The sequence below is a fragment of the Bos grunniens genome, chromosome 27 (genome assembly GCF_055505025.1).
Source record: "Bos grunniens cultivar Pamir isolate PY7600 chromosome 27, Bosgru_T2T1.0, whole genome shotgun sequence".
Classification (NCBI taxonomy): domain Eukaryota; kingdom Metazoa; phylum Chordata; class Mammalia; order Artiodactyla; family Bovidae; genus Bos; species Bos grunniens.
In genome coordinates this window covers 38,733,913-38,756,266 of record NC_141191.1, presented here as the reverse complement: position 1 = coordinate 38,756,266, position 22,354 = coordinate 38,733,913, and the positions used below count along the sequence as shown (strand labels likewise).

Genomic DNA, 22,354 nt, shown 5'->3' with positions numbered 1-22,354 from the left:
GTTATTGATATTTCTCCCGGAAATCTTGATTCTAGCTTGTGTTTCTTCCAGCCCAGCATTTCTCATGATGTACTCTGCATATAAGTTAAATAAGCAGGGTGACAATATACAGCCTTGACGTACTCCTTTGCCTATTTGGAACCAGTCTGTTATTCCATACGATTTCACTTAAATGTGGAATCTAAAATACGACATAAATGAATATATGTATGAAATGGAAACGCAGACACAGAGAACAGGCTGTTGGTTGTTAAGGGAGAAGGAGGTAGGGAGGTATGAAGTGGAAGTTTGGGATTAACAGATGCAAACTATTGTATAGAGACTGGACAAACAACAAGGTCCTATGTATAGCTCAAGGAACTACACTCCATGTCCTGTGATAAACCATAATGGCAAAGAACATGAAAAAGAATATATATATATGTATATAACTGAATCAGTTTGTTACATAGCAGAAATTAGCACAACTTTTAAAATCAACTATATTTCAATAAAATTAAACAAATAAATTAGGGGCTAATAAAACCTACTCCTTGTGGTTGTATGGTTTAAGTGAGATAATATATATAAAGTGCCTAATACAGAGCTTGGTTCTTATTAGGACCTCTTTGAACAGTGGCTATTAATACTGTTCTTTTTAAAATGCAATAATCCAGAATGCAACTGAGATCCTTCTCCTTGGTGATTCAGGTGGAGTGGGCTCCAGCCCACCCCCACTTACAGTGAAAAGCTCTGTTTCCCTTCAGCTGTCCTGTCTCTCCAGGAATTTGATGCCAGAGGCGGCGTGTGATGCTAGGTGAGACGGGTAGTATGTTCCGCAGGCTCCTCTGCTTCTGAGCTCCTGCTTTTGCTCAATTCTTAACTGTCCTTTCTAAGTCACTCTTCCTCTTTACCATTGTCAGCTGTTTTGTCTCCATATTCTCTCTTCTAGTCCCCAAGAGCTGTGATCTCTAATGTTTTTTTCTTAAAGAAAATTTTAGCTTTTTACTGACTCACGTTACGAGAGATATTTAATCAAAAAGATGCAAGCCCAGGTCATCATCGGACCCCTCGGATTCTTCTGTCTTTGCTTTCACTCTCTTCTCCTCCTCCAGGCAGCAGGGCTGGAGGCAAAGGGCCACGAGCCCCTGTGCTGTCCCTGAGGCTCCCAGTGCTGCTGACCAGGGCCTTTGCAAATCAGCCTGGCCAGAGGCTGCAGCATTTCCCCCGGCTGCTTGAAGGAAGGCGTTGCTCTTCTCTGTGACCGTCACCGCAGTGGCCCAGGATGGTGGGCCAGGGTTGGGCTGGTGGCCGCCAGGCCTGGTGCCGATGGCTGCATGCAGGGATGGTCCCCTCTCCCAACACTGCCAGCATCCTGCCTGCCTGCTCTGTGCCCCGCTGTCCACGCATCAACTGCTGCCCAAGGCGCAATAACAGCAAACAGGAAGGCTCCACAGTACCCGCTCGGTCATTATTTCCGCCTGAGGAGTTTCATCAGTTTCAATTAATCCTTTCGCCACCCTGGGTTTGTGTATCCTGTGCTCCACCCAGGCCTTCTGCTCCAATGCATCCAAGTGATCATTCGCAGATGGACCTTACTTATAGACTCTGCCAAAGGTTCACAGAGATGGAGGACTTGCATCCCAGCCCCACAGGCAATGTGAAATAAATGTCAGACACCTTCTCTTCAGCAATCCCTTTCCCACCTGGCCCAGATCCCCCACTGACACCCCCACCCCAGTCCCCCACCCTGGTTCCCACCCCGCCCACTCTGGTCCCAGCCCCCACTTGCCCTGGCTGCCCAGTTCCAAGCCTCCTGCTCCTGGACAAAGAACCATATTCCTCCCACGTCTCAGGCAGAGCAGCCCGCTCTCCTCGGCCACAATCCCACCTCCCGCCGCCCCCCCTGCTCAGTTTGGTCCCCAACAGGTCCAGAGGCCCTGGGGCGGCCGGCATCGCTTCTGAACTTGGATTCAGATCCCAGAATCCTAGGCTGGGGCCTGGAGCAGGTCCTCTCTGCCGCTGTCCCTGCCCATCTGCTCTCCAGCCACTGCCCTCAGTTTACCAGCCCCTCTCCAGACCTGTCATCATCCCTTGGAGTCCTCTCCCCTTCAAGACCAAAAATCCAGGACTGCAATGATGTTGGCACTGTCTAATTTCCTTCTCAGACCCTAGAGAGCCACCACCCTCTAAGAAAAAGGGATCTATAATGATTTGATAGGAATTCTGCCTTCCCTTAGAAGACAGAAACACCGACAGACCATTTTGGGCCTTAAAGAATTAAAAAAAATTTTTTTTTTGGCTGTGCTGGGTCTTCTGGTGCTTTGAGGGCTTTCTTTAGTTGCAGAGACCAGGGACGAGTCTCTGGTGATTGTGTCCAGGCTTCTTCTTGCCGTAGCTTCTCTTGTCATGGAGTACAGGCTCTAGGCACTCAGACTTCAGTAGTCGCAGCAAACAGGCCTCAGGTTACACCTCCCTGCCTCTGCAGCACGGACTCAGTAGTCGTGCCTTGGCTTAGGTGCTCCTCGGCATGTGGAATCTTCCTGGACCAGGATGGAACCTGTGTCCCCTGCATTGGCGGGCAGATTCTCATCTACTGAGCCACCAGGGAAGTCCCCTAAATAAAAAAAAATTTCCCCTCATCCTTGCTGCTACTGCTGCTATCTACCAGTTTGGATCAGTTCATGCTGATCTGGTGGGTGGGTCTGTGTAGTGGGCAGAACCCAGAGGGATGGTTCTTAGGAGAAAAAAATTGTAGACCCTACTCATTTCATTCCCAGCGGCTGTCAGATCACTTGAACACTAGACAAACTCTCTCCTTCATTTTGAGCATTAAAAAAATTAGGCTTAGGGACTTCCCTGGTGGTCTGATGGTTTAAGCCTTCACCTTGCAATGCAGGGGGTGCAGACTGATCCCTGGTCCGGGGAGGTAAAATCCCACCTGCCTTGTGGTCAAAAAACATAAAACAGAAGCAATATTGTAACACATTCCATAATGACTTTAAAAATGATCCATATCAAAGAAAATCTGTAAAAAAAATTAGGTTTATAGAGGTATTGTTGACATACTATCAAATGTACCCATTTTCACTGAAGGCGTTGTTTTGCCACTGCGTGTAGCCTAGCGGCTCTCCTGTGAATCACCTGGTAGAACATCTCCATCACCCAGAGTCTGCCTCTCCTGGGCCCCCTTGCAGTCCAACCCGCCCCACCCCCAGCCCAGCCCCTGGCCAGCACTGATGCTGTCGTCACTGCAGTTACGCAGTTTGGCCCATGATCATGTAACTTCTAATCTACCATTTCTAGAGAACTGCTGAGGTGTGGCCAGGCTGCTGGATTGAGCTGGGATTCTTCTGCCGAAGAGTCAGAGGCTGGTGATGGCCAAGCAGACACACTGGGAAGGGGGCCCGGGGCAGCGGCTCTAGGCCTGGCTGAGCCATCCTAGAAAGGGAGGAGGGCTCAACGTTGAGCCCAGGAATGAGGAACAGAGAGAAGAGGGAAAGGCCACTCCAGGGGGAGAAGGGGGCCACATGGCCAGAGATGGGAACTTGAATTAAAGGCCTGCTCTGTGTCGCAATTCAACTGTCAGACTCCAACCCATCCTGAGCCCAGGGTGCTGTCAGCACGTCCCCTGGTGGGGGGGTGCTGTCTGCCCCACCTGCCTGCCTTTTCTCCAAAGGCTGATCTCCAAATAGGTAAAGCGAATCTTGGAATCCCCACCTGCTTCCTGTCTCTTCTGGGCTGGGGCCTCTCTGTCTCCGAAGACATCTCACCCAGCTTCCCCCTGGGCCTCTGGCGCCACTTCATACCCTTTTCCGTGAGGGGGACCACTTGCAGGGGCGCTTGCATTTTAAGTGGAGAAAGAAAAGGAAGTGAATTCACATCTTCTACCGGACGGAAGGAAAAATTCAAACAGGAAGAAACGAAGTAAACGAAAAGTAAAAAATTCTCTCTCCAGATCTTAATTCCTGGTCTTTGCCCCCAAAAGCCGTCACGTCACCATTTGCTGTGTGTCCTTTGTAGGGGGAGGGATACATTGTCTGAAACAGCAGCATACACACAAGGCTCTGGACCTTCCCTTTTTTGCTGCGTAAGTCTTGGAACTCTCTCCATGGCAGCATATGTATTAATTTGGATATAGTTTCAGATTTTCAGAAAACCTGCAAGAACTGTAGAAGGAGCCCTGTACACCCACGAGCCAGATTCACGATGGCCAGTGTTTCACCCCTTTGTTCTACCTATCTACCCCTCTACTTATTACTCTTCTGAGCCATTTTGGATGACGTCAGAGACCGTCTACCTCTTAGCCCAAGTTACCCCAGTGTGTATTTGTCAAGGGCAGGACCTTCTTTACCATAACCACAGTCCAGTTGTCACTATCAGGAGATTTAGCATTTAAACGTAGCTGTTATCCGATTGACAGTCCATGCCTAAATTCCTCAGCTCTTCCTGTTATGTTCTTTATGGCTTGTTCCTACCCCCCTCCACCCCACATCTAGGATTTAACCAGGGTCACACATTGCATTTCATTGTCCTATCTCCTTAGTCTCCTCCAATCTGAAAAATTCCTCAGCCTTGCTTTGTCTTCCTGGACCTAAAGGTTTTGAAAGAGTGCACACCAGCCATTTTGCAGAATGCACCTCAGCAGGGGCTCACCTGACGTGATGTCATAACTTGATGGTACATCAGGGTATCTTGGGGGTGGTGTGACGTCATTGTATCCCCCTTGTTCTCGGTGCCTTTAACTTTGATCCCTTGGTTTAGGTGGTTTCTGTCAGATTTCTCCACTTGTAAACTTACTATTTTCCCTTTGCAATTAAGGTGTAGTTTGTGTAAGAAATCCAACTCCTCAGATTTCCATCCATTTGCTTCCCATCCACTGAGGATGTTCTAACTCTGCCATTCCCATTCTTGTATTCTACTGCAAAGAACTTGATTTTTCAGCTGGCATTCTACTGTAAAGAAGAGCTTTCCTCTTTCCACCGTCTATCTGTGTGTCTGTTTTGTTTACATTAGTTTAAGCTTTTGCATTCTTATTTTATTCAATGGATTGTAATCCAGTGTTATTATTTTTATAAATTAAAACAATTTAAGCTATTTTTTAAAATTAATTTTGATGCTTAAATTATCTCAGCTGGCCAGAGAAAGCCACCTCAACTGGGCTCCTGTGTCCTTTTGGTTAGTTCCTATCATTCTCCGAGCCCTTCCTTAGATTCTGGAAACATTTTGGCACCAAAATGCTCCAGAGTTTTCTCACACTGTCTATGCCACCATCCTGGAATCAGCGTTTTCTCCAAGAAGGCCAGGTTGCTTTTAATGGAAAATGATATTTGGAAGCGAAGATTAGGGAGCTGGCAGCATATACATTTTCACCTAATTGATTTATCAACAGGACATGATTCTGTTGTATGTATGTAGCATGATTTCTAACCAGTCACCTCTTTATGAACATTTGTAGTGTTAATTTTAGTGATTACAAAAGTGTGCTGCTGTGAATATTCTCGGTTTACATTTGGGAATATACCTGTAGAGAAGATTTCTAGCGGTGAAATGCTCAATCAGGTTTATGGGTTCAAAAATGTGGTAGGGAATACGGAAAACAATACATATGTATGTATTACTGAATCACTTTGCTGTACAGTGGAATTAATACAACATTGCAAATCAACTATACTCCAAAAAAATACATTGTTAAAAAATGTGACAGGTGTTCTTAATTATTCTTTGAAAAAAATTACATCAGTAATGGAGTGTCTATTAATCTGAAACTTTCTAACTCTGAATACTATAAAAAATTTTAAATTTTGTCAATTTGATTATGATTTTAAGTGGATTTCTTGTGTTACAAGTGATATTGACAATCTTTCATTGGTTTATTAGCCACTTGCATTTCATATTGCCTGGTCAAATCCTTTTCCCATAAACACATTCTCTTTATTCTTATTGATATAGACCTTCCTTGTAAATAAAGACATTAACCTTTTGATAAATTTTTTCCCAATTTATTTTCTGACACTTCTGAGTATGATTTTTTTTTTAATTTCCAATAGCAAATTTATTGACTTTTTGAGGCTTCTAGGCTTTATATTCTGATTAGACAAACCCTCCCCACTACAAAATTACCTATAAACCTCATTCGAGTTTTCTCTTTGTACTTTTGTGGTTTCTTTTTAAAAATTATTTATTTACTCATTTTTGGCTGTGCTGGGTCTTCGTTGCTGTGTGCAAACTTTCTCTAGTTACAGAGAGCAGGGACTATTCTTCGTTGCGGTGCGAGGACTTCTCATTGCAGTGGCTTCTCTTGTTCCAAAGCACAAGAGGGGCTTAGTTGCCCCTCAACATGTGGAAACTTCTCAGACCAGGGTTCAAACCCATGTCCCCTCATTGGCAGGTGGACTCTTAACCACTGGACCACCAGGGAAGCCCTGTGGTCTTCTTTTTTAGGTTTAATAGTTTATTTAGAATTTTGTTACGTGGAAAGAATGAGGTAGCAATTTATCACTATTTTCCCACTGCCCCAGGAGGCTAGTTCCAGCCATTTATTAGAAAATCCATCTTTTTCCACATTGCATTGAAGATCACCTTTATCAGAAACTTCATCTCTTTTGTTTTGACTCTGTTTCTGAGCTCTATTTTGTCTCATTAGCTCTCTTTTATTCTCTGTGTATGTGGGAACTATTTTAATGATGGCAGCTTCATACTGTCTATCTGGAAGATGATAGATGATCTTATTTAAATCTCAAAATAACAGAGAGAAAAATATTTCTCCCGTCATTGCTAATGAGGAAATGGAATAGACAAGAGACCTCTTGCTCCAGGCTGGAGATAAGTTACTAGAACACCTGCACCCACTCCAAACTGTCTATTGCTCTCCTGAACTTTGTTTTTTAATGTGTGACCTTAAAGAAGGGCTTAGTAGGTTCTGAAGTCGTACAAAGGCTCATAAGAGCCAAAAAGTCATTGGCTTTTTCCTGGGACAGAGTTCTTGAAGTTCATCTTAGATACTCCCAATTAATAGAAATATTCCTTGCTCTGGGTGATAAGATGTTTCTGCAAGTTTGCAATTAGCCAATTTTTACAAAGTAAATCCTTTTTAAAATGAACCATAGTAGTTCTCTGTTGAAAGAAACTTCAGAGATCTAGCAAAGCAGAGTCCTCTTGCAACTGTAAAATTTTCTCCTTCATTGACCTTTTTGTAACTCTCATTTGGAGCAGATATTCAGACCTCTTAAAAAGAGGCACACCCATTCTCTTAGAAGCTAATTGCATATGACAAGGGTGCGCAAACCAGAGATGAAAGGAGTAATAAGTTTGGACTCCGGGGTAAAGATCAGCACTTCCTAGAGAACAGCCTTCTTCTTTACCAGCATCTGAAATTCACTGAATGGTTGCCTGGGAAAATGGCCAGCAAGGCAACGGTGGTATCAACAGTCTAAGAAACCAGTTCACCTTCCTTAGACAGGAAACTTGAAATTGCTGTGTAGGGACAGTCAAAGGGCAGCAAGCTGCTGAAGAAACTGTTTTCCACTGGCTTTCCTGTGGTTTTCTGCACCAAGATCAAGAAGGTTTCTATCTAGATGTTTCCTGATACACAGAGTTATGGTTTAGTGAGCATCACCCCAGGCCTGATCCGTGCTGAACAAAACAGAAGTATACAGTTCAGAAAGTGAAACTCACACAGGGCAACTCACAGAGACAAACTCTTCTGCAATGTTTTTCCACTGAATACTCTGTCTTGAAAACATGTCTGGGGACTTCCCAGTGGGTGAGAATCCACCTGCCAAGGCAGGGGACTTGGGTTCAATCCCTGGAGTGGGAAGATGCCACATGCTGCGGAGCAACTAAGCCTGTGAGCCACAACTGCTGAGCCTGAGCTGTGGAGCCCCAGGCTGCAGATACTGAGCCCGCCACACTGCCCTGCACCCTGTGGAGCCAGGGCTCCACAGCAAGAGAAGCCGCTACAATGAGAAGCTCGCACACCACAGCTAGAGAGAGAGCAGCCCCCACTCACTGCCACTAGAGAAAGCCCACGCAAAAGCAGCGAAGACCCAGTGCGGCCACAGGTCAATAGTTCAGTTCAGTTCAGTCACTCAGTCGTGTCCGACTCTTTGCGATCCCATGAACCGAAGCACGCGAGGCCTCCCTGTCCATCACCAACTCCTGGAGTTTACCCAAACTCATGTCCATTGAGTCTGTGATGCCATCAAACCATCTCATCCTCTGTCATCCCCTTCTCCTCCTGCCTTCAATCTTTCCCAACATTAGGGTCTTTTCCAATGAGTCAGCTCTTCGCATCAGGTGGCCAAAATATTGGAGTTTCAGCTTTAACATCAGTCCTTCCAATGAACATCCAGGACTGATCTCCTTTAGGATGGACTGGTTGGATCTCCTTGCAGTCCAAGGGACTCTCAAGAGTCTTCTCCAACACCACAGTTCAAAAGCATCAATTCTTTGGCACTCAGCTTTCTTTATAGTCCAACTCTCACATCCATACATGACTACTGGAAAAACCATAGCCTTGACTAAATGGACCTCTGTTGACAAAGTAATATCTCTGCTTTTCAATATGCTATCTAGGTTGGTCATAACTTTCCTTCCAAGGAGTAAGCGTCTTTTAATTTCATGGCTGCAATCACCATCTGCAGTGATTTTGGAGCCCCAAAAATAGTCAGTCACTGTTTCCACTGTTTTCATATCTATTTGCCATGAAGTGATGGGACCAGATGCCAATAAATAAATAAAATGAAAGAAAAGGAAATAGGTCTGTGTCAGTTATTGCCAACTGGCTCTCCAAAGTGTTTGTGTTTTACAGGCTTCTCCAGATGATGGATCTGGTGTCTGGTGGGTTCAGGGCTACCTTTCTCCTCTGAGCCTGAGGGTCCCTCCCTCTCCTGTGATCACGATAAGATGTAATTAGGAGCTCCTAGAGGGCTTTAGTGGTAAAGCATGCCCTTGCAATGCAGGAGACGCAGGTTTGATCCCTGAGCCAGGAAGATCCCCTGGAGGAAGGCATGGCAACCCAGTCCAGTATTCTTGCCTGGAGAATCCCATGGACAGAAGAGCCTGGCTGGCTACAGTCCATGGGGTCACAAAGAGTCAGATGTAACTTAGCAACTAAACAACAATGGGCCCCTAGACACATGGGGTCAGTCTTCATTTACTTTGTTGTCACATGGGTGCCCCGTGGGGTCCAGACGAAGCCCTCACAGCTCTCTACCTGCCCATATCATTCTCAACCAGCCAAAGACTTCTCCACGCAGAGCCAGGCGGCTCCCTGGGTGCTGTGACAGATGGCTAGTGACCCGTGGCTGGGCCATTGTGAGCACAGTCCATCTGCGATACTGGTGGGGGCGGGGGGGTAACGTGTCCGGACCTGTTTGGTTGTCCTCCTTAAGTCAGAAAGAGTAGACCCATAGCATCGACCAATCGCAATGCTCCCACTTTTCTTGGGGGTACTGATTGGAAAGGGGGGTGACCCTAACTTGTACAGAAGCATTATCAGTGTGATTTCTAAACAAAGGGCCTAAAAGCCCCTTTAGGCTAGAGCTTTCCAAATGGTCCCCCTTATTCCAGATGTGCCGTCTGTCTGGGGAAGGACACACAGACCTTGGCACAGCCAACAGGCAAACCACAGCCTTGGTATCCCTCTGACTTCCCTTCAGAGGGAAAGTCCATTTGCATTTCCTGAGGGTTCCCCGTGTATCTCTGGACTAGTCAGTGGGGGAATCAGTCTCTGAATCCAGTACCTGAACCCAGGTCTCACTGATTCAAAAGCCTGTCTAGAGAAAGGACAGACTTTTCAACAAAAAGCGCTGGGAAAATTGGATATCCACATGAAAATGAAGGAACCCGGACCCTTAATTTATGCCGTATGCTACAAACATGAACTAAAAACGGGTCATAGAGCAAGAATAAACCCCAAGTAATCCAATTAAAATGGGCAGGGAACCTAAATAGACATTTTCCCAAAGGTGTATGGCACAGCCAACAGATACATGGAAGCATGCCCAGCATCACTAATCAGCAGGGAAATGTAAGTCAAAACCATGTGAGACATCACCTCACACCTGTTAGAACAGGCATGAGGGGGAGGGTAAGGATGTGGAGGGGAGGGCACCCTCGTGCACCCTGTTAGTGGAGGTGTTTTGGATTGGTCAAAAGTTCTTTTAGTTTTTAAATAAAAATAAAAGACACATTTTTCACTTTCGCCAAGAGCTTTATTGAACAATGTATCCACTGTTTTGTTCCACTGCTGCTGCTGCTGCTAAGTCGCTTCAGTCATGTCCGACTCTGTACGACCCCATAGACGGCAGCCCACCAGGGTCCCCCATCCCTGGGATTCTCCACTACCTTCTGCCATTTTTTAGGCAACTTCAGAATTCCATCTTCCCAAAACTTTTTACCTTCTTGAGCAAAGTACTGTTCCAGATGCCTTTTAAAGTCTCTCAGGGAACAGAAATTTTTTCCATTAAGAGAATTTTATAAGGACCCAAACAAATGGACATCTGAAGGCACAATGTCTGGTGAATAAGGCAGATGAAGCAGAACTTTCCAGCCAAGCTGTAACAGTTTTTACCTGGTCATTAAAACTCTTGGAAGAAAGCATAGAGGAAAAGGTTCACAACTTTGGATTTGGTTATGACATAAGCAAAACAAGCAGCAACAATAAAAAACAGGCAAATTTGACCTCAAAGAGTTAAAATTCTGTGCATCAAAAGACATAATCAATAGAATGCAAAGACAACTCATGGCATGGAAGAAAATATTTGTAACATCTATCTAATCCAGAATATATGGATAACTCTTACAACTCATCAACAAAACCCTTATGAGCAGAGGGTTTTGAAGAAATCCTTTGTCTCCAAAGAAGATACACAAGTGACGTAGAAGCACATGAAAATATGCTCAACATTATTAGGGAAATTCAAATCATACCCACAATGAGATACCACCTCACATCCATTAGGATACCAGCAAACAAAACCAGAAAACAACAGGTGGAGAGGATGTAAGAAAATGAGTCCGCTTGTACACTGTTGATGAGACTGTAAAATGATGGACCCGCTGTGAAAAACAGTACGGAGTTTCTCAAAAAATTAAAAGTAGAGCTCCCATATGATTCAGCAATCCCACTTCTGGGTACAAACCCAGAATCATTGAAAGCAGGGACTTGAAGAGGTCTCATTATTTACAATAGCTGGAAGTTGGAAGCACCCCCATTGTCCATTGATGGGTGAACAAAATGTGGTCTACACACGATGCAATACTATTCATTCCTTAAAAGGCTGGAGATTCTGACAGATGCCACAGCGTGGATGCACCTTGAGAACACTAAGCCAAGTGAAATATGCCAATCATGAAAAAGACAATGTATGATTCCACTTATATGACGTACCTAGATAGTCAAACTCATAGCCACTGAAAGTAGGCTAGCAGTTACCGGAGACTGGGGGAGGGAATGGGGAGTTATTGTTTAACATTGTTAGTAATGTTTAATGGGTATAGAGTTTCAGTTTCGCAAGATGGCAAGAGATTTGGAGATGTATGTTGGTGATGGTTGCGTAATAATGTGAATATTATACCTCTTAAAAATGGTTAAGATGGTAAATTTTATATAAATGTGTATTTACCGCAATTAAAAACATGTTTAAAAATTCATCAGATGAACTTTCTTACGAAACAGAAACAGACTCACAGACTTAGAAAGCAAACTTAGGGTTGCCAGGGGACAGAAATAGAGAGGAAGCTTGAGACGGATGTGTTCACACAGCTATAATTAAAATGGAGAACCAACAAGGACCTACTATATGGCATAGAGAACTCTGTTCAGTGTTACGGGGCAGCCTGGATGGGAGGGGAGTTTGGAGAAGAGATACACGTATATGTATGGCTGAGTCCTTTCACTCTTCCACCTAAAATTATCCCAACATTGTTAATTGGCTATAACCCAATGCAGAATAAAAAGGTTTTTATACAAAAAATTCACGCTAGTTCTCCTCCAGTGTAGGAAGGATCTACACTGTTGCTCAAAAGTGTGCCTCAGAGACCATCAGTTTCTTAAAAGTTCAAATTCCTAGGCCTCACACGCAACCTATGGAATCGGACTCTAGGAAAGGAGCCCAGGAACCCGCCTTGGATGAGCTCAGACGGTTCCTAAGCCCACCAGTTTGAGAACCACTTCCCTACAACCATGGGGCTTCCTTTATGGCTTGGTTGGTAAAGAACCCGCCCGCAACGCAAGAGACTCCGGTTTCATTCCTGGGTTGGGAAGATCCCCTGGAGAAGGGATAGGCTACCCACTCCAGTGTGCTTGGGCTTGCCTTATAGTTCAGCTGGTAAAGAATCCGCCTGCAATGTGGGAGACCTGGGTTCGATATCTGGGTCAGGAAGATCTCCTAGAGAAGGGAAAAGCTACCCACTCCAGTGTTCTGGCCTGGAGAATTCCATGGACTGTTGAGTCCATGGGGTCGCAAATAGACACGACTGAGTGACTTTCACTTTCTCTACAAACAAGCAGCCAGCTGGGGAAACAGCAATCCTCCAACACTTCGCCCTTGGCCAGGAAAAGCAAGGGCATGGTCTTTGAAAGCAGAATGACATGCAAAATCGGCTTGCTTTTGCCGCAGGAGTGTGGTCTGTGAGCAGCCAGTCCCGTCTTCGCTGCCTCCCTGAGCCTGGAGGCTCAGGACAGGGCCTCACAGCTGAGGCCTGACATAACTGATAAAGTCAAGAATGCTCTCTCCTTCACCAGGTTAGCACGAGGATGACCTGAGAAATATCAATGCATACAAACTCTGCTTTGAAGTCGTATAGAAATATAAATTATTATTATCTTGGAATTCTGAGATAAATCATTTTGGCAACAACACATTCTCAAGTCAGAGTCTCAAATGCAGTAAAAGACATTCCTCAATGTGGTAATAATAATAATAATAGAGCTCAGAGGGACTTCCCTGGCGGTCCAGTGACTGTCTCCAACTCCCAATGCAGGGGGCCTGGCTTCAATCCCTGTTCAGGGAATTAGACCCCCCATGCCACAACTTGGGGAAGGAAATGGCAACCTACTCCAGTATCCTTGTCTGGAAAAGTCCATGGACAGAGGACTGGCAGGCTACAGTCCACGGGGTTGCAAAGAGTCGGCCATGACTGAGCAGACCAGCACATGCCACAGCTCAGAGTTCATATAATGCAACTAAGAGTTCTCATGCTGCAATAAGTATGGGGTGCAGCCAAATAAATAATATAAATAAAATATATATTATTTATTTAAATTATTTTATTTATTTTAAAAAATATTTTTTTTTAAATGGAGCACAGGGACAGAATTGATGCGCAGTCCAGCCTGATACAACCTAGGAAAGAGTTCCATGGTGTTTCCTGCCTTCCAGTTCTTGGACCAATTACAGGAGCAGCCCAGTGTTGCTGGATAATCCACTGATAGATGACAACTTCACACATATAATTAGCTGTGAATGACTTCTCCAATCATTGCTATTTCAACACGGGAGTGAGGTAAAGAAGATTAAGAGAAGCAAAAGGAACTTGGCACACTTAAATCAGGCCTGCTTGCTCAAAACATCATCTGCAGAGCCGCGTGTGTTAGAGGCACAGCCTGTCCAGTCACGTGTCCAGCAGCCAGAGCACTGGGACGGGCAAGGACACAGACACCCTTGTGTTCTAAGCAGGAAACAGAATGGACTCTGTTTTTACTAGCTTCTTGCCCAAATTAGGGATCAAACTAGAAAAATGTGAAGGTTTAATTAAATAATCCATTCAAATAAAATGACCCCACAGATATGATACACATGGTGGCCTGGATTTCCACATTTTTGTTGGGAAACCCCCACGCAGGACAAATGCCCAAATAAAATGATACTTTTAATGAAACGTCTTCATGTATCACAGGTGGAACCAAATTATGATTACTGCAAGTAGTTATCCCCCCAAATAATAGGAAACCTGTTTTGGAGTTTATATAGACAAGAGGGTGTCCAGCCTTGAAAACATATCTGTATCCCCCTCGTGGAGTTACTGCTAATAAAGCTGGAAGCCTTTGGTGTCCTGCACCATCAGAGCTCAGCTAAGTTTCTATTTATAGTCGAAGTTCTCAAGTATAAGCAAAATTCGAGACCGCATGTAAGTCTAAAAGCTCAAATATTATGTGTCCAACTACAGACGCTCTTGAAATGATTAACCAAAAGATCAGGATTGTTTATTCTTATTTTAATGCTCTGAACAGCAGTCCACCATGGAGCTTGCCTGCTGGGGTTCTTGCCAGGACTGACTGCCTTCCTGAAACTCTCCGATTCTTCTAGTATTTTTGGTGCCGAGTGCCGCTGTCAGATGAGTCTTGTCGATAACAGCTTCTAACACTTGCAATATTGGTTCTATTCAAAATATTAGAAATGTTTATCCCAACCTCAGGGTTGATACTCTAAACTGCCCCTACTTTAATTTTAAAAATTAAAAATTTTGGCCATACCATGTATCACACAGGATCTCAGTTCCCTGACCAGGAACCCAGCCCACATTCACTGCAGTGCAAGTGTGGAGTCTTAACCACTAGATCACCAGGCTTAGTGCTAATCAATTAGTCGGGTCTGACTCTTTACAATCCCACGGACTGTAGCCCGCTAGGCTCCTCTGTCCATAGGATTCTCCAGACAAGAATACTGGAGTGGTTGCATGTCCCTACTCCGAGGGATCTTGCTGACCCAGCAATCAAACTTGCTGCATTGCAAGCTGATTCTTTACCATATGAGCCACCAGGAAAAGATCACCAGAGAAGTCCCCAAACTGCCCCTACTTTAAACAGATGCTCTTGGTTTGTCATATTAGCAGGCCTGTCCACTGAGATGTAAGTACACCACGGAGCGATCTGAGCTGGAATCCCACGACCTCCACTGCCTCCCGGGCTCCCTCTCTTCCCCTCCAGTATTAACAGCAGGGCTTTTACCAACATCACTTATAAGCACACGAGGTTAGATTTCCATATTAACTTTCTATTTCTTTTTTTCATTTGTTTCGAGTGTGTTTGTAATCATTCACTGAAGCATTTTTATGACAGGGGCTCTAAAATCATCATCACATAATTCTGACATCTCTGTCAACTCCATCTTGACACCTATAGATGGTCATTTTTTTACTCAATATATTGACTGTTTGAGACCTTCCTGGTTCTTGGCATAAGGAGTGATTTGGGGTATCATGTTAGGAGGTTCTGGATCTTTTTCAAATCTTGTGTTTTAATGAGCTGCCTCTGACCCCGCTCTGGAGGGGCAGGTGTGGGCAGCAGAAATGAATGAACAGCCTTTGGCACATACCAGCCAAACAGGCCGGCAAGTGTTTAACAACCCTGGTTATTCTTTGCCTGTTACTTCCAACAAACACGAAAAGTTTAAGTGTACCAACTTACACTTGTAAGCAGGACGTGTCCTTCACAAAGCTATTAGAATTACTCTCAGACCCATGAGAATTGTACTCTGTACCTGGCAGTCTTCTGTCCCTACGCTCTCTTGTAGGTTTCTGCATTTCTGAAAGAAGGTCACAGGCAATAACTTTAGGGTTAACGGACCCGGTTGCTACATTGCCTGAAACCAGTTCTGGCAGTTTTGAAACCTTGCAAAGACAAAAAAAATGCAAGACCTTTATTGAAATATAAAACCTCTCCCTATTCCCCAGAGACGGGGGCGGGGGGGGGGGGAGGGGCCATAGTTCTTGAGGCGTTAGCCTACGGTGGATTCCCCTCTGCCAGGCAAAGGTGAAGCCATTGTTCTATTTCCTCCAGACTCTGTCTCTATAGTTTGGTTAGCACAGGTCTATTTCCTCCAGACTCTGTCTCTATAGTTTGGTTAGCACAGCTGGATGGGGGGCCAAGACAGCCAACAGCGTTGTCTCAGTACAGCCAGGAGGAAAGTGAAAGTGAAGTCACTCAGTCGTGTCCGATGCCTGTGACCCCATGGACTGTAGCCTACTAGGCTCCTCCATCCATGGGATTTTCCAGGTAAGAATACTGGAGTGGGTTGCCATTTCCTTCTCTAGGGGATCTTCCCAACTCAGGGATCGAACCCAGGTCTCCCGCGTTGCAGGACGACACTTTACCGTCTGAGCCACCAGGGATGCAAGCTACAGCCAGGAGGGGAGGAGTCCAGTTTCCTCACTTTGCCAGCGTTGATCCCTAAGGGTGGGGTCATTACTGCTTGGGGGGTGGGTGGAGGTTCCAGCTCCCCATGTGCTCTCCATGACACACATCATGGGGGTGACCTTGTCAACGCTGGGCAATGGAGAAAGTTTTGGTTCTTCTCTCTGCTCCTCTGACAGCCCCCAGGAGGGAGGCAGGGGCCTCCGGTTCCAGCCAGGGGAGGGTGGAGGTCCAAGCACCGCCTCAGCCATGGCTGGTGTGAGTGACTGTGGGTCCACAGCTTTTCTGTGCTGTCTGGCTAGGGTAGAGTACTGTCTTTAAGCTGTCTGTCTCATTTAGGAGATAGGCTGCCTTTCCCCTGCTCCTTTGGTAGTAGGAGCAGGCTTTCCTTGAGGGTTTTGTTTTGTTTTATTCTTTTGGGTGGCACCTACTGGTGTTTCCAGGTGGCTCCCTCCTCCAGCTTCAAGTCTGGGAAATAGACGAGGCAAAAGAAAACCCAGAGAACTCACCGCCACTGCCTGGGACTTGAGGCCTCCCAGACCGTCTGCCTTCTCTCCACCTTCCAGATGCTTCTTAAGTGTGTTTTATGTGTAATGTCCAGGGTTTCCAGTTGTATTTAGCAGGAAGAATACAGAAAACCTGTTCATTCTACCTTCCCAGAGTGGCAGAACCTACCCGTTAAAAATTAAAATCCTGCCCTTTGGGGATATATTTTTAAGAAGACTTTTTAAAAAAATCACAAATGGCCTCTGAATCAGCAGCAATAACAGCAGCACTAATTCAAGCATATGAAGGTTTATAGGGGCAGAACCTCTTATAATCGCTCATGATTTAACAGCTATATTATTTAATTGGTAATTCAAATCACAAGGAAATTCATAGAGTGCTATTTATTTGTGTGAGGATCATAAACATTACTGTAAGCTAACTTAACAAGTCTAACTTTCCCCCATTTATTTATCTAATTGGGGGAAAACCTGTAACTAATGATTCTTTCTTTTAATCAAGCATTACTGTTTTATGGATCACTCCAGATTCAGTAATAGTGCTTTCTAAGTATGCAGTCATTATAATATAATGTAGCATATGTATTTATCATTTTAACTGCACTAAACTATCTTTTGTATATTAACATGCCCACATAAATTTATCTGTAATCTCTCTTTTACTCTTATAACTTAATCCTATAATTGTTCTTGGGTTCAAGTACTATAAATACAATTTAAATTAAACCTTGAATTGTGATTCTACATGGAGAATCTCTCATTTACTAAGAAAAATTTTAAGAATGTCTAATTTTTGTTACTTTATATAACAGTGTTTCATAAAAAGATTTTAGATGATTTTTTTGTTTGTTTCAGAAGCCAAAAACTTGGTAATCTTCCAAATTAAAAATTACTAATATATTAAAACTTTAGCAATAATAAACCTGATGGTCACTTTTCCTGTGTTATTCACACGTTTGCACAAGATATATCAATATTCAAATAGCTCTTCCATATGCCATTTTTTTTTTAATTTTTACTGGAGTGTAGTTGCTTTACAATGTTCTGTTAGTTTCTCTTATGTAGCAAAGTGAGTCAGCTCTACATACACGTGCATGCGTGCTAAGTCACTTCAGTCATGTCTGACTCTGTGCAACCTTATGGACTGTAGCCCTCCAGGCTCCTCTGTCCATGGGATTCTCCAGGCAAGAATACTGGAGGGGGTTGCCATGCCCTCCTCCAGGGGATCTTCCTGAAAACCCAGGAACTGAACCCGTGTCTCTTATGTCTCCTGCACTGGCAGTCGAATTCTTAACTACTGGAGCCACCTGGGAAACCCGTATGTATACATACATCCCCCCTTTTTTGGATTTCCTTCCTACTTAGGTCGCCTGGGCTATACTGTAGGTTCTCATCAGTTATCTACTTTCTACATTGCAGTGTGTATACATCAACCCCAGTCTCCCCATTCATCTCACCCCCCTTTACCCCCTTGGTATCCATATATTTGTTCTCCATGTCTGTGTCTCTATTTCTGCTTTGTAAATAAGATCACCTATACCAGTTTTTCCACTTATATTCCTTAATATGTGATATTTGCTTTTCTCTTTCTGACTTACTTCACTCTGCATGACAGACTCTAGGCCCGCCCATATTGTTGCAGATGGCATTCGTTCATTCTTTTCTAATGGCTGAATGGCAGTGCACTGCGTCTACGTAGCACGTCTTCTTTGCCCATCCCTTTGTTGATGGCCATTTAGGTTGTTTCTATGTCCTGGCTCTTGTAAATAGTGCTGCGACCAATACGTGCCTTTTTAACTGCTTTTCTTAGTTTCACACGTGCTCATGCAGGTCAGATGACTTTCCATTTCAAATCCACATTCACCAGCAATGCAAATATTTAGGCTCTTCATAAATGTTAAATTTGATTATATTTCAGTAATCTTTATTCCTCCTGCCTTTTAAGAACTTGTCCAATTCTGAAATTTTCAAATATTAATGCACTTTTTACTCAAAAATTAATCAATTACTCAAAACATCTATCCTGATTTATGATCACTGTAATTCTTATGCCTTACAGTGTTTTCAAGCTTTTTTAAAAAAATTTATTTGGCTGCATTGGGTCTTAATTATGGCACACAGGATTTTTTTTTTCTAGTTGTGGCCTGCAGGATCTTTAGTTTCAAGGTGGAACTCTTACCTGTGTCATGTAGGATCTGATTTCCTGCTCAGGGATTGAACCTGCACCCCCAGCACTGGGAGGGTGGAATCTTAGCCATTGGGCCACTGGGGACATGCTCTATTTTCAAAGTTTTTATTGCGTGAGAAAACACAGAAGTCATGTCATGTTATTAACTGCTTAATGATATAGTCAAACAATTATAGACACAGTATCCCTCCAAACAGTTCTCTGCAATTGTATTGAAAATTCAGCTTTCAATCAGGTTTTGAAAAACTTACATTTAACTCTACTTCATAAGCCTTTCATTACTTATTATAATCAACCCGACTTGGCCTCCTTTTTAGGCGTACTTAAAGGACCTGAGAAATCACCCCCATTTGGGTCTGGTCACGACAGCCTCCGACAGCAGAAGTTTTCCACCAGTAACAGCCCTACCTCATCCCAGGACAAGAGCGGGAACAGGATTTGTTTACACTAATCTGAGTCCAATGGCTCTTAGAGTAAACAAAACAAAACACTGTGTTTATCAGACCAGATGGTAATCTAAGTTCCGTGAAAACATTAGATTTAAAAATTGTTGCTTTTCAACCTTTGATCTGCTAAGAGTATTAATAATACCAATTGAGAGTACTTAAATTTGTTTAAAAGGAAGATAACCGACTCAAAGGACATGAGTTTGTGCAAACTCCAGGAAATAGTAAAGGACACGGAAGCCTGGTGTGCTGTAGTCCGTGGGGTCACAAAGAGTCGGACACAATTTAGCGACTGAACAACAACTGCTGCTGCTGCTGCTGCTAAGTCGCTTCAGTCGTGTCCGACTCTGTGCGACCCCATAGACCGCAGCCCAGCAGTCTCCCCCATCCCTGGGATTCTCCAGGCAAGAACACTGGGGTGGGTTGCCATTTCCTTCTCCAGTGCATGAAAGTGAAAAGTGAAAGTGAAGTCGTTCAGTCCCGTCCAACTCTTCTCGACTCCATGGACCGCAGCCCACCAGGCTCCTCCATCCATGGGATTTTCCAGGCAAGAGCACTGGAGTGGGGTGCCATTGCCTTCTCCGAACAACAACAACAGATGGCAAACATGTAAGGAAAGATGCTCTACATCCTATGTCATGAAGGAATTACGCATTTCAACCATGAGACGCCAGTGCACACCTGTTAGAACAGCCCAAACACAGAGCTCTGACAACATCAAATGCAGGTGAGCGTCTGGAGCATCAGGACGTATTTCCTTCATCGCTGGTGGGGATGGAAAACGGTGCGGCTACTTGAGAAGACAGTTTGGCAAATTCTTACAACACAAAACATTCTCTTACCGTTAGACTCAACAACCATTCTCCTTAGTATTTACTCAAAATGAGCTGAAAACTTATATCGACACAAAACCCTGCACACGGATGTTCATAGGAACTTTATTCAGAATTGCCAAAATTGGGAAGCAGAGATCTCCTTCCGTGGATGATGGATAATTCACCTGTGATACATTCAAGCCTGGAAATTTATCCAGCAATAAAAAGAAATGCACCATCAAGTCATAAAAAGACAAGCAGGAACCTAAAATGTGTGTATTCTTAAGCAGAAGAAGCCAATGTAAAAAAAAAAGCCACATACTATACAATTCCAACTACATAACATTTTGGAAAAGGAAAATCTATGGAGATGGTAAAAAGATTAGTGGTTGGCAGGGGTTAGGGGGAGGAATGAGTGAATAGGGGAACACAGAGGTTTTCAGGCCGTGAAATGACTGTGTACAATATTATACTGGTGGCTATAGTTTTCCAAATCCGTAGAAAGTGTTATACAATGCCAACAGAGCCCTAATGTAAACAACAGGCTTTGAGCGCTAATAATGGACCCATGTCGGTTCATCAGTTGTAACAAACGTGCTTGTTGATGGTGGAAAGTGGCTGGGGTACGTGGAAACTTCCCATATTCTGCTCAGTTTTGCTTTGAACTTAAAACTGCTCTAAAATAAAGTCTATTTGAAACATTTGAAAAATTGTTGCTTTTTCAACTTTCTGCTTATTAACAGTAGTAATACGCCAACTGGAATTAAGCCAATGTATTTAAAAATCCATTACAAGGAATACACGCTTTTTTATAAGGCAATTTGATTCATAATTCTATTCATCAAAGCTTTAAGGATGAACAGATATTGGTGAGGCAGGAAGCCTAGTCTCATCCTTTCTTCTTAATGTGTCATCTTTAACAACTTTAGTTTTTTCCAGTTTTTCTTTTTTAAAGACTCACTTTAGTTGAATGCTTTTTCTCATACTTTTTAAAATTATAAATTGTGAAACATTTCCACCTTCAGGAAAGTAGAGAAAACAATAGACAACCGCACATCCACCATTCATTCAGAAATGAATATTAACACTTCACTACTGCTCGGTTCATTAGCATAGTTAAAAGACAAGGTGCATTACATTTTCCATATCACATACTGTCTGTAACCTTATCCCATTTATATCATCTCTACATTCTTTCCTTGATCAGCCAACTCATGAGAAACCAGCAACCCTGTTGGTGAAGATCCTGTGAAGACCTGTTGTTCAAAGCAGTTTCTAAGCTGAGATATGGCTGGTCCCTCCTTCAAGGTCATGCAATCTAAAATTGCCCTTCATTCCTCTTAGATAAGGCATCATGATGTGAGCTCGTGACTAACTGGTCCATAGTCATGCATAACCATGATTTCTTCAGTTGGGTGTCTCTTATTTTGTTTTAATGTAACCCTAACATTTAATGTGGAGAAGGCAATGGCACCCCACTCCAGTCCTCTTGCCTGGAGAATCCCATGGACAGGGGAGCCTGGTGGGCTGCAGTCCATGGGGTTGCTAAGAGTTGGACACAACTGAGCGACTTCGCTTTCACTTTTCACTTTCATGCATTGGAGAAGGAAATGGCAACCCACTCCAGTGTTCTTGCCTGGAGAATCCCAGGGACAGGGGAGCCTGGTGGGCTGCTGTCTATGTGGTCGCACAGAGTCGAACACGACTGAAGCGACTTAGCAGCAGCAGCAGCAGCAACATTTAATGTAACATACACATAGAAAAGGTTATAAATTGTAAGGCTGCAGCTTGACATCACTCAGATCACATGGTATCTTGTTAAATGAGAGAGATGCTACAATCCAGATATGATGAAAAAACCTAAATATAGTCTAAGAGTTTATAACGGGCGGTCTATGAATGCTATTTTCTTAATGTTTATAAGACACAAAATAAATATTTTATCAAAATATTTTATCAAAAATATGTGTATTAAGTATCCATACATGGGCACAAAGGTACATGAGGTAGGTAAGCATAACCTAGAAATAAATACGAAAGTGAAAGTGAAAGTCACTCAGTCATGTCCAACTCTTTGCAACCCCATGGACTATCCAGTCCATTGACTTCTCCAGGCCAGAATACTGGAGTGGGTAACCTTTCCCTTCTCCAGGGGAATCTTCCCAACCCAGGGGTAGAACCCAGGTCTCCCGCATTGCAGGTGGATTCTTTACCAGCTGAGCCACCAGGGAAGCCCAAGAATACTGGTATGGGTAGCCTATCCCTTCTCCAGCAGGTCT

General features: G+C 43.8%; 1 long non-coding RNA gene across 1 annotated transcript; it reads left to right on the top strand.

Moving 5' to 3' along the window:
• The first annotated feature begins 15,681 nt into the window (after positions 1–15,681).
• LOC147343831 (uncharacterized) lies at positions 15,682–20,785 on the top strand. The gene is made up of 3 exons (XR_015156239.1): positions 15,682–15,982; positions 17,777–17,944; positions 19,132–20,785. It is a non-coding gene; the product is annotated as an uncharacterized LOC147343831 (long non-coding RNA).
• The last annotated feature ends 1,569 nt before the right edge of the window (positions 20,786–22,354 follow it).